Below are 13,357 nucleotides of genomic sequence, written 5' to 3'. Positions count from 1 at the left end.
TTGACAAATTATAAGCTTGATCCTGCACACTTCTACAGCGCACCCGGCCTGGCATGGAAGTCTGCACTGAAATATACCGGAATCAAGCTAGAGCTCCTCACAGACCCCGACATGCTATTGATGTTCGAGAGGGGTATCCGGGAAGGTATAAACAAAGCTGTACACCGGTATGCCAAAGAAAATAATAAGTACATGGGGGACCAGTACGATCCGGGGGTTGAATCCTCCTACCTACAGTACCTCGACGCAAACAACCTATACGGATGGGTGATGTGTCAAGCGTTGCGGCATTTACCGAAAGGCGGATCGGGAAGCTCGTTTAGGAAATAGGCATGCATATATCCTGGAGGTTGATATCGATTACCCGGAGGGACTACACGACAGGCATAACGAGTTGCCGTTCCTACCCGAACGCACGGTGGTCCACAAGGTCGAGAAATTGGTGCCGAACCTGGAGGACAAGCGAAAGTATGTGGTGCATATCAAGGCATTTAATAAGGTCTTAAAACATGGGCTTGAGTTGAAGAGAGTGCGCAGGGTCATCCGGTTTAACCAGAAGGCATGGTTGAAGGGCTATATCGATCACAACACGAGGTTGAGAACGGATGCCAAAAGTCAGTTCGAGAAGGACTTCTACAAGCTTATGAATTTAAGCGTGTTTGGCAAGACGATGGAGAATAATAGGAATCATCGCAACATCTAGCTGGTCACCATTGAGGACAAGTATATGAAACTCGTGATGAAGCCAAATTTCAAGGGTGGAAGCCGGTTTAGCAAGCACCTAGTAGGTGTAGAGATGGGTAAAACAGAGGTTAAAATGAATAAGCCCGTATATATAGGCCAGGCCATATTGGACATGTAAAAAATGGTGATGTACAAGTTCTACTACGATTTCATGCAGCCCAAATATGGTTCTAAAATACAGCTCTGCTACATGAATACGGACAGCTTTGTATACCACATACGAACAGAGGATTTTTACAGGGATATCGCGCAGGACGTTGAAACACGCTTTGACACAAGTGCCTATAATGCGGATGATAATAGGCCTCTCCCTATAGGGAAAAACAAGAAGGTTGTAGGCCTCATGAAGGACGAATTAGGTGGGAAGGTTATGACCGAATTCATTACCCTGAGGGCCAAGCTCTATGCTTACAAGAGCCTTACAAAAGACGGCGGTGATCGCAAAGCGAAGAGCGTGAACAGATGCACAACCAAAAAATCCATCACCTTTGACGCTATCGGCGATGTCTGGAAGAGGGCGTTGATGTCTACAAGAGTCAAGTGCTGATTCAAAACAATGTGTATTGCTATACTTCTACCCTATGCCATGATCGCGTTTTGCTTTTTTCGATATCGACTACTAATAAAGAGAATGTCAGATATCGCACGAGTATTCGATGAAGCCACCTCTGCAGGATACGAACAGATAGAGAAACCAATCGATAAACGCCAGGCCTTGAAAGAGGCTCTGAGGAAAGGCAGGGGTCACCTACTACCCAAAAATGCACCGAAGGGTTTAGGCTCACAATGAGGCCATCGATAAGGTCCATAGCGAGTACGTACAGCGTGAGCTCCAAGAGAAGGGAGAGAAGACTGCAAAAGCCCTGTCTACTCACGTGCCAGCATGATTGGGAACTTCATGTATATCGACAGTGTGGATGAATAACGTCGAGATATCCATGACAGATTCAGGAATACTCGTGTACTGCACCATCGGGAGATTTTAGCCCCACTACTTGTAGCGGGCCATACTGCGAGGCATATGGGTAAAAAGAAAGATGGAGGAGACTGTGCTATAAGATAAATGAGTGGAGAGGAGAAACAAGTGGTACAAAAAATCACTGATACCCCCAACGTAAGCCCATGGTAATATTTCTATATCTCACCCAGGGATATAGAAATATGGAGGAGGCCAAAAAGTGTTCCAAGTGTTCAAAATCTCCAGTTTAAAATCAAACGAGACGGTCAGCCAACGAGTACATGTATCCCCTGCCTTGATAAAAAGAAACTGTTAAAGGATCGACAATCACTACTTGAATTGCCTATCAGTGGTAGGCATCGCAAACACAGTCTTTGACTGTTGACCCAATCGTATACTGCCCTCCCCAAGAACCTCAGGAGGCAGAAGAAGGCCTTGTTTTTATGGTATCCTCATGAGAGGAGTGACATGAGGCTAATCGATGAAGAGACGAAAATGATCCCCGATTGGGATGATATCAAGGCTGATCTTAAAAAATCAAAACATGCATGCCTGTATGTGAGACTGGAACACCCTAGGACTTGGAATATTCTCGAATGACCACAGTAATAAATGACCACATAATATATCGCCTTCGTTGATATATTAGAAAGATGTCGTCGCAAGTTATGTTCAACGCAGGAGCCATCAAGGCACTATCCAACAACCAGGATCAACCTATGTTTAAACTCGCCAATTTGGGACGCTTCCTGGGTATTGAAAAGATTGCGGAGCTTATCGAGATATTTCCACCCTTGCACGTCATGAGATAGGATTGGTTACTAACCAACCACTAAAAGGAGACCAAAATAGGTATGACGCTTTTGTGACATTAGACGACGCATTAGAGATCGTTCGTCGTTTTTCGAAAACCAAAGGCTGCAGGGGTCATCACATGGATGGCCAGGGCAGGTGTCCAAAAATGACAAGATATAATTAAAGAACAGCGTCAAGCCCTAGAGGACAAGGATGGGGCCTTGGCCTTACTCAATGATGAAATTGAGGATAGGGACAACCAACTCCTGGTGCTGGGGGATGAGCTCGAGGATAGGGATGAACAACTTAGTGCTCTTAAAAAAGACAACTCGGAACTACGGCATAGGCATGTTCGACACCGATATCAATATGACACCGTGCTATGCGTGGTTGATAAAAACGATCCCCACGAACATGGAAAAAAAGGCATGCATAGGCATTACATGATCTGATGCCAACGCAGGCAACTCGGTGCAAGAATAAGCACATTAGGGGAGATGTACCCTGAGATGACCGTGAGGAAACCGGAATGCGATGATCCGAATGCTGTACATGCCTGGTGCCGATTCAAAGACGATACTTTGGGCATTGAGAATTATCACCTAAATCACTTCACGTTACCCGATGATGATACGAGGGATCTATTCAAAGGGATGTTTGATATTAATATGTCGTAGGCGGACGCTAATTTTTACTACTCTTGCGGGTAGTAAAAATTATAAGCAAAAATTAGGCACCTCCTATGAGCCCCCTTAGAAGATGGAAAAAGCATCATTTAGTGGTGGGTTCCCAACCCCTCCCCCATTGACCGGTTTGGCTTCGAGAGGTACCTGAACATCTTCAGGAATAAGCATGAGCTCCTCTGAAACGAAGCTCCTTTCAGGACCAAGTAGTACAAAACACGGCTACCCGCTACTATACGGTCCAACCTGTAAGTATGTTTGCTCCACCAGGCGTCAGTTGCGCGTCTTTTCGAATCTCCATGTTCTTCCCCGGGTTGTAGCAAATACAAGTACAAGCCGTCTTCGGGTAGGGGGTTTTCCTCGGGATATTGCTGACTTTTTGCAAGAGGTACATCTTCGAGCTTAATCGCCCTACTAGGTTTTAGGCCAAACATGGCAGTCTTGCTGTTGTTTAGACTTCTTACGATGGCATACAGATGCTTGACCTAAATGGTAGTAGTCTCATCAGAAGCCAACCTTTGCGCATCCTGAGGCTTGAAGAGTCTTTCGGCGAGGACCTTGTTGTAGCTCTCTACAAAAGTTGTAAACGTATGGTGATATTTGGCGGTAGTCCTTTGAATTTCAACCCCCTTGTCCTCCAGCAGCTTCGTTACATCCGATTTAAACTCAATACCGTTATCACACTGAAAAATCTTGGGGTATTGTAAAGGTCCTGCCTTGTAGATGTCCTTCAACATATCCGCGACCTCGCTAGTCTTTTTGGTGCGCAGAGGTCTCGCTACTTTGTACTGTACCTCGAGGCAACGTCAATGCCTGTCAGAATATACTTGTACGTATTTCCATATAGCTTGTCATGGGGCATATAGAGTAGATCAAACTGATGCATTTCGTTGGGTGTTGTAATAGTAAAATGGGGATAGTCTATACGTTTCGGACCTCGAATATGCCTGAGAAATAAGAGTTGCCTAGATAGCCAATGAGTAATCTTTGGATAGGTCGCTCTCCTTCGCGAGCAACTTGATAGCTTTCCGTCCGGTCCACAGATGTTCTGGCATATAGTAAATCTGGCCTAATTTTTCCGCCTCCTCATCTGTAACGATATGTGGTGATTTTTCTGACATGTTTATTATATGTCAGAAAACGTTTTACAAATATTTGTAAGCTAGGAAGCCTAGTAGGGATAAGGAGCCAAGGACGAACGTTAACTCGCCATCTTGTTGCTGCTTCGAGGGTGTGTAAAAATCCTTCAATTGTGGGAACTTATTGTTCAAAGCAATGTAATATTGGTACATATCGTCATCGAGTTCACGGAGGCTTTTGCCTGCTTTCAATTGCATCTCTCGCTGTTCACTGAACCAATCGAGCTTGGCCTGCCTCTTCCTGATCCACTCTGCCTGAGCTGCATTAAGCTTTTCAACGGCCTCATTATGCCGTTTACGCTCGGCTTCGCCGTGCCCCAAGAGCTTACTGAATAGAAAATTTGTCCCACTGAATGCCAGTGCGTTTATTGCAGCCCCGACCACAATAAACGCTATTGTCGTCATCTTTATTTCAGTACTCAACGTTATAAAATCTACCATCTAAGATGTTTAATTGAGCGTCTTGAAGCAAGTACACGTAGCATGTATAATCCCTAGTTCCATCAGCCTTTTTTGTCATATGCAACGTAATGTCATCTGATAACCGCTGTAGGAGTCTTTCGCTACCATGTAAAATATCATCGGGAAAGGCTCGAAAATCAATGAATAACCCATATCTCTCGTTGTGGTGGTTACATTACTTTCGTGGGCACCGAAAATGTTGACAATCTGCTCGAGGTGGTCCTTGGGGAGCATGGTGTGACGGTACAGTTCAATAGGCTCCCCTTTAACGGTGATACTAATACTCTCGATCTTGGGGTTATAGAACACCTCATTCACACCAGCATAAGCCTTCACTTTCCCGGGATCTACAAAGAGCAGCAAGACACCCTTCAAGGACTTGGCAGGAGTGTCAATTTGGAGGTTGTAACTGGTATCTGCCTTTTTCATCGTGACTACTTTGCTACGGAGTATCCGTTCATAGCGCTCGCGAGACCTTCGTGAGTGGTCTTGTCAAACTCTAGCTTGATGTTGGTGATTTAGTAGGCAGCATCAGCTGCCTTGGCCGCGGAAGACCTCGAGGCTGCTGTCCCCGCATCTTTGATGACGTCACCGTAAGACGCGAAATGTATAACAAATTGAAGTCTGTCATATAAACCCGCCGGATACAAGGGCAAATCATTTTTCCCAATGGTATGCAAAAGGTGTTACCATACGCGGCAACAATCGCCTTCTCCTCATCCGTGCCTACATGGTCGCTGGCTTTGACTTGCAGGGCCCTGATGATCCTGTCATTGGGGTTGATGCTGTCTAGAATGAGGTTGTTGTCACGATCGAATTTGGGTAACCACAAGTCCCGGTACACTGCCAGGATATTATAATCCGATATATTCTGTAACTCTCCACCATTCAACGTAATGCGCAGGTTCTTCACCAGAGTTTTGCCAATGTTGCTGACAATGGTACGCTTTGTATTGGTCCCCGTCAGCGTCAAGTCCAATAGGAGTTTGAGACTACCCGGCAAAATGACATCATTATGCCCCATGTTGGGAATATCCACGTAGAGGTCTTGATTCTGGTTGATGGTTGAGGGTATGTGGGATATCTGAACCCTTTGCTTCCTGCCTTTGATACCAAAAAGCTGCTTCGTCTCCGCATATGGGTCTAGAGTCGTCCCAAATACATTCATTTTATTATAGTAGGAAAATGTTCTAATAAAATGGCTGATAATCCGATATTTACGCATGAAGATGATCTTGGGAGGGATGGGGGGATGAACATGAAGATACACCATCAACCCAACAACTACCTGGAACATCGGGGACCTCAACGCCAGGGCAACAGTCGGGAGGTGCGCGTAGGCGATTGGGGTGGGGTACGGAGTCGGCCTACTCCGAGCTTCTTCAATCGTAGGTTGATAGTCTTTACTCATATCTTATGGTTAATCTGGATATGGGGTCCGACGCGATACATTACGACAGGTTTAGAATGGAGAAGGATAGCGAACTTGTCAATAAAAAGGTTGTTACAAGGAATAGATCCCTACCGGAAATAGTACTCACATTGCAAGATGGTAACTTTCCAACTATTGGATAGCTACAGAAGTTGTTAAGCAGTACGCGTATGAAGGCCATAGGTTTTGAAAAATATCAGACACCCAATAGAGGTGGTAAAGCAGAGGCTCAGAACCTCAGGGTGAAGAGAAAGCTTCGAGTAAAGAGGAGGAGGGTGAGATGATCTAGATGGAAAGAATAGAGGGTATTCAAAATTTTGCAAATGATGCAGAGGGTTTTGTAGATACTTCGTTTGCTGGCATCGACGACGATGCCACCGAGGTCCCCGACATAAAGAAAATAAAGCTCGAAATTGAAAACTTGCGGGATAACATTAAAAAATTGAAGGATGAGATTATTTCATATGATAGTAATATGAGATAAAAAAAAGAAGGCAGGTTGAAACAACTTAAGAGGCAGAAGGCAGGGGCGAAAAGGGTAGAGAAATCGCTGGCCTTGAGAAAAATATTGAGGAATTGAAGGGGGGAAAAAGGCCGTGCTGGATAGGCACGGTCTACTTTCCTCAGAGATTTTTAAGCATTTGAAAAGGAGACGTGGGCGGTATGCCATGCTTGGGGGGTATATATGGTATAGCCTGTATAGTATGATCGGCAGTACGTATGGGAGATGTAGTATGCTTAGGAGGTGGTTTGGCAGCTGCCACATGTCTGATGGTATGCTTTGTAGTATGTATGGGCGGCGTAGTATGCTTAGGTGGTACGGGGGGCGTAGTATGCTTTGGAGGTGGTTTGATAGCCCTCTCTGTATGAATAGACTTGTTATTCATATCAACTGGGACCCCCCATTTACATTGGCAGGTGCGATCAAAATGTTGTTGTTATACCCCACAATTTTGCCTATGCGCAGATTCATGACGGCAAAATTAACCGGCGTCATCGCATATTGAAGCACCTTCTGAAATTTCGTAATATCATGGCCTACAATTTCTTGGCGTTGTACCATGGCCTCAAATTTCTGCAGTAGAATCGGCCTTGTCGTATAGTTGTTGGCGCCGGAACCAAGAAGGGATGCTTTGGCCCCTGCTTGCGATCCTAGCAACAGGACCACGTAAACCCAGATACTCTCACTCAGCTTGGTCAGGCCCTCCGATGTTAGGCCTTGACTTGTTGGTATGATGAATTTAGTCCGGTCCCCGTCAACTTGTGGCCACCATCTATCGTTTGTCAGGGAGGACATGGCGGTCTTGAATTTGTAGAGGCTATTGGGATCTGAACCATACTCGCGACATACTTCTGCATAGCCAGAGGTGGAGTAGGGATTTGTATACCGAGAAAAACCGTCGTCATACGGCATGAGTACCTTTATTCTTGTCAATATACGACGCATGTGGTAATAGACATGGAATTTAAAGATCGAGTTGACAAGGGGTACGGAAACCGTCATGTGCTTAGCAGATTTACCTATTGCGGTGGTTCCGCAGTGGGTAGCGAAATTAACCTGTATATTCCAATAGTCCAAGGCTTGTCCTGTCCAACCCACTCCAACAGGGTCTTCAGCAAATTGGTGAGAATTTTGATAGCGTATTTGGTAAACTCGGGAAATACCACGGAAATATGTGACCTGGTCGATACATATAGGTCCTGGTGCTATACCAAGTGGCCATTCTCCCCTGTTGGATTTGTATTTTGCCTTGGGATTGTACAAATACATGTTCATCCTTTTCTTCTATCAAGAAAGGGATGAAGCAACTATGCGTTACTGACATTGACAAAACTACAATATTTAAAGACTACCTGGGACAGGATACGAGGATAGCTCTTAAATCGATAAGTATCAGGCCAGGATAGCTGAACCTTTATAGCGACAACGGGTTTACCATACGTAAAATAGGGCCTGATCAGAGAGCGACTCGGATTGAGATCCTGAACGGTCTGTACAAGATCGAAGATTTGGCGGCCATTCTGAACAGCCAAGCAGAGGCCGAGATTAAACTGTTTGTACTGAAAAATGGACTCTGCAGGCTGCGTGTTAGTGACGGGTACTCGGTGGTGATTAACAGACCCTTGCAAGAGCTCCTGGGCCTACCCTACGATCCCGCGAAAAAGTTCCATATGAAGGGTGACTATGATGCGTACTATAAAACCGACGTCTATATTCCACTACGCCTTGTTTGTCTCCCCAGCTGGATGAATACGACTACCTGCTGGATGGTAAAAAGTCTAAAATTCTGGCTTTACTCCCCACCAAAGAGCTAAATGCCTGGGGGGATATGCTGACCTGGAGTTTTGACACTCCAACGTACCTACCCCTAAAAGGTTCAACAGATCGCCTCGAGTTCATGCTTACGGACGAATATCACCATGAGAAAAATGTATCCTTCACCGGAATTACGATGCATTTGCTTATTGAATAAATGAGCGACATAACCAAGCTGTATCCACATTTACAGAGTGCACCTGCGCAAGGTGCCGATATGGAGGAGGAAATCCAGGTTTACAGACTCAAAAAGATTGAGGATATTGAAGAGTACCTGCGGGATGAGATTAAAGAGCGGAACAGACTCGCGAAGAGATTTAAAATGTATGAGACCTGGGTGAGCTATACGGACCATGGTCTGTTGGGTATATGCGTTATCACATCAGGGCTTGGTACAGGAGTACCCTTGGTTAATGCCATGGGCGGGATCACCATTGCTGTCGGAATCGGTCAGGCCGGTCTGCGGAACGCCGGGAAGAGGCTGGGTGTGAAATCTAAAAAGCCTGAGACCATAAGGCTACTTGCGGAGACCAATCTGAATTCTATCATCGATCTCATCTCAAAAGCCATTGAGAATGGAGTCGTCAGCGACTATGTGTTCACCCTCATCACGCAGGAACATAACAAGTACATGCTGCTAAAGGAACAGATACGTCAACGTGTTAAACAGATCGGTAACGCTATCAACGAACAGGAGAGTGCCCAGTTAGTTGCCAAGGGTCCGGAGGAAGGGAGGCAAGACGTTTTAAAAAAACTTCAATCTGTGCAGTATGTATCCGGTACCTAGAGTCCCCACCTGAATATAAGCCTTAATTTTATATATTTTATAGGTCTTGTAGGCCTATAAAATATATGGCTTTTTAATCCTCACTCAGCAGCCATTCTTTTTTGAAGTCCTTATATCGACATTCTACAACATGTACCTGAGGGTAGTAGTTTTTACCTTGCATATACACAGATGATATGATCAGGATGGCACTGACTTGGCAGGGTTTATCGTAGGGTACTGGCATACCATGGAATTCTCGTCGTTGTAGTGTTTAAGCTTGGCGTTCACGTAACGGTCCTTTTTAACCGGCTCCATCATCAATTGCTTAGATATCAGCCCTTCGATCTTGGATAAGATTTGACGATGTTTCGGAAACCAATCAGGGTACTCTTCGAAATTGAGACTCATTGCCGGTACCAAATATCGGGTCACTCCATGTGGGGACCAGATTTTGGGCGTCTTTACCCCGAGGGCTACCACAAGGTCTCGTGTATGATACTAATTATCCTTACCTCCATTAGCAGGAATGGGATCCGACACCGTCAGATAATCCACATTGATATCGTTGATGTCTGTAAAGGTAGCAGCAAATGAGTAGAGTAATTTATGGTTGACAAGCATTCTCAAATTGTAGCATCTTGCTTTATTGAAAGTTTAAACGACTTCAGAGAATTGCTTGTCATTGTACATGCGCAGCCGCCCCCGTTATATGTGATATATTCGTGATAGCAGTACCAACACAACATTTTACCATTTACCACAAACCTCCGACCACAGGTACATCTGTCGTACGCATCCAATATACCTTCACAGTCCTTACATTGTTCCATTTGTCTTATGTTTCTCTTATGTTGAGACGGTCCTCTAGGTTTTGAATCCTCCGCAATCTTGCTTCATGAATTCACCATTCATTCTCCTTCTCCTTCTCTGATTTTTGTACGCATGCTAGGGCCATAAGTGGGAGTGAGATACCACTGCCAGCCATAAAGGTCATCACTGCTGCATTTTCAAATATGTCGAATTTTGATTGACAGTTGACGCACATTTATTAGTAGTATTATCTTGCAACTATGTTGTAAGATAACATTGGTTTCACATTAACCCCAAAAAATCCTTTTGCGTCAAGTCACCCCCAAATCTTTTGAGGCGTCTCCAATCTCGGGCAGGCTTTACTTTATAACGCCTTTTCAAAAGCCACAACGATATTTCGTACGCGCTGTCATACACCTTCCGCTCTTCCACATAAGCCAAGCAGCATGCATCTCCATAAAAGTAGTCAGTAAGTAATGATTATTAGTATCATTAAGGAATTCCCCCCTGCGCTAGAATTTTACTCGTTTTTGTATGATTTTATGACATCATCACTCATTAGGGACTTTACCCTACTCAGCACTGCATGATAGGGACTTACCCCTTGAATTCCAAAGCCAAGCACTGCAAGGTATTGGATTTGTTGTGACGTCACTGCGTGCGCGTGCGCGACTGCGCTATAACATACATTTTCCTATCTCTGTTTTTAAAATTTTGTGTAAAGTTTTGTGGGAAAAGAAAAAGACCACATGCAATATGTACTGAAAAAATAAATTCACGTTTTTGTTAAGACTTTTAAAATTGCTGTAATAACTGTGTTTGGTGATAATGAAAAAAATTACTAATTGTTCTGACTAAACTTTTTTGTTTTTTGTATTGTATAAAATGACTGATTTTTCTATAATTTGATGTGTTTCATAACCTTTTTGTGGAAGATTAATGGGCAATGGATTGATTTGGATATGCTCCTCAAAAACTAATCTGTTTTACATTTTGTGTAAACTTTTGTGAGGACGGACCATATATATTCTACAAATAATATCTTTGTTCATTCAAAATTTACTCCTTATTCTTTTTTGACATTTACGTTTAAAATGGTTGGTAAAGGCCACTACAGATCATCATACTAAGAAAAAAATTTTGTGTTCTTAACCAGTTAATTTTTACATTTTGTGTATGTCTTTGGGAAAGAGGATAGTATGTAACTGAATAAATGATTTTCCAAATATAAATTGATGTTTTTTGACATTTTGATTAAAATATTAAAGGTTTTCAATGTAATCAAACGTAATCACTTTGTAAGGTGTAAATATGTGAAATGTGACATTTCTGACTTTGTTATTATTGTACACGATTCTATGCATTATTTTGATTGGCGTTTCAAGCTCTACACATTGAAAGCAACGTGTCGAAAAATTTCAGGAAAAAAAATATTGTGTGTTGACGGGTCCTGGCAGACATCATCAAAATACAAGTTTTTTTTTTTTCTACTCTAGAGCACTTTACTGACGTCAGCAAAACTTTAAAATTTTAAAACATACTTCCTTGTGCGTTTTCGAACACGTATGATCCTATACATAGCTTTTATCAGACAGACAGACAGACATTTTGGCATGTTGTCCGCCTTCCTCCCGTCCCATACTAGTTTGAGAATCCCTGTAATTGATTGGCTATTTCTTTACAAACACAATTTTTCGCTCAAACAATTATGATTTATTTTCACTTGTTTTACGACCAACCGCACGCTGTAGAATGATGCAATCACTAATTCGATTAACAACTGCGCATGCTCAAATTACTGCTCAAAAATACGCCGAACGTAATAATTTGAATAAATATTACTAATCTCTTTTTTTTTACAATATTACTAATGTCGAAATAATAGCTGATGTCCTTGCGTTTTTGCTTGCAATTTTTCCCTTAAAAAGTTTTTTAACTGATTTCGCTACTGATTTAGGGTTGACAATTTACCTGCATACCAACAGCGCATAGATTATTCATTCCATTTTAAATTGTTGGATATAAAATATATCACAATCAAAAAATTACACTATACTAAATATATAAAGGCGCTGGGGACGAGTTTGAAATATAACATGTACTACAAATATAAAGTACTAGTCGATAAGGCCCGTCGAGAAATCCACTTAGGCAGATGGACAATGGAAAAATAGGTTGTTTTAGATGTTTTGCTGACGTCAGCAGTGCAGATCCCTAAAAAAATTGGCGGAATTTATTTTAGTTTTTGATAGTAATGTGTAGAAATTGACACGCTGATCAAAATAATGTATAGAATAATATGTTTTCGAGGAACGCCTAAGGAGATATAAGGGTATAAAAATTTTGCTGACGTCATCAAAGTGCCGTCAAACCCTCCAATAATTTTTTTAAGAAATTTCTATACCTGTTGCTTTCCTCGTATAGATCTTAAAACGCTGATCAAGAAAATGTATAGTATCATGTACTTTTGACAAACGGTTGCAGAGATATTAGGGTTTCAAGGTTTTTTGGTTACGTCATCAAACCGTCCAGTCCGAAACGGATTTGGGGACCTAGGTTTGGGGAACTTACCCAAATTGGTCCCAGGTGGTCCCACCGCGGTGAAAAATCATTGACGTCACCAACTCGTTTCCAAGTTATTTGGCCTCAAAGTTTTAAGTGCACTGTAATGGCTTCATTAATTTAATATATAAGATATTGACGTTAAAAGATATTGACAAAAAAACTCGAAAAACTCGCGCATTCGAGTGGTAAAAAATATCATCTTTGCAAAAGTCACAGACAGACAGAACTGGCGTATTATTATATAGATCACTAGTCGATAAAGCCCGTGGAAAAATCCACTGAAGCAGGATAAAATTGAAAAATAAGCGTCATATGAATTTTGATGACGTCAGCAACCCATCTGCAAAAAAAATTAGAGCCTTGTTTTTACGTTGCCTCTATTGTGTAGACCTAAAAGCGCTGATCAAGAAAATGTATGTATTCACGTGCTTTTGATGAATGGTTAATGAGATTTACAGGTTTAAAAATTTTGCTGACGTCAACAAAGTCCCTAATAAAAGTACAGAAAATTATTTTTTCGAAATTTGTATACCCGTTGCCTTCATGTTATAGCTCTTGAAAGGCTGATCAAGAAAATGTACCAACGGTTACGGAAATACTGTGGTGGCGAAATTTAGTTTATTCGTTGCCTGTACTGTGCAGAGGTTTAAACGCTGACCAAGAAAATGTATATGATCATGTCT

Source organism: Hydractinia symbiolongicarpus, chromosome 12 (assembly GCF_029227915.1).
Source record: "Hydractinia symbiolongicarpus strain clone_291-10 chromosome 12, HSymV2.1, whole genome shotgun sequence".
NCBI lineage: Eukaryota > Metazoa > Cnidaria > Hydrozoa > Anthoathecata > Hydractiniidae > Hydractinia > Hydractinia symbiolongicarpus.
This window is presented reverse-complemented; position numbering follows the sequence as displayed.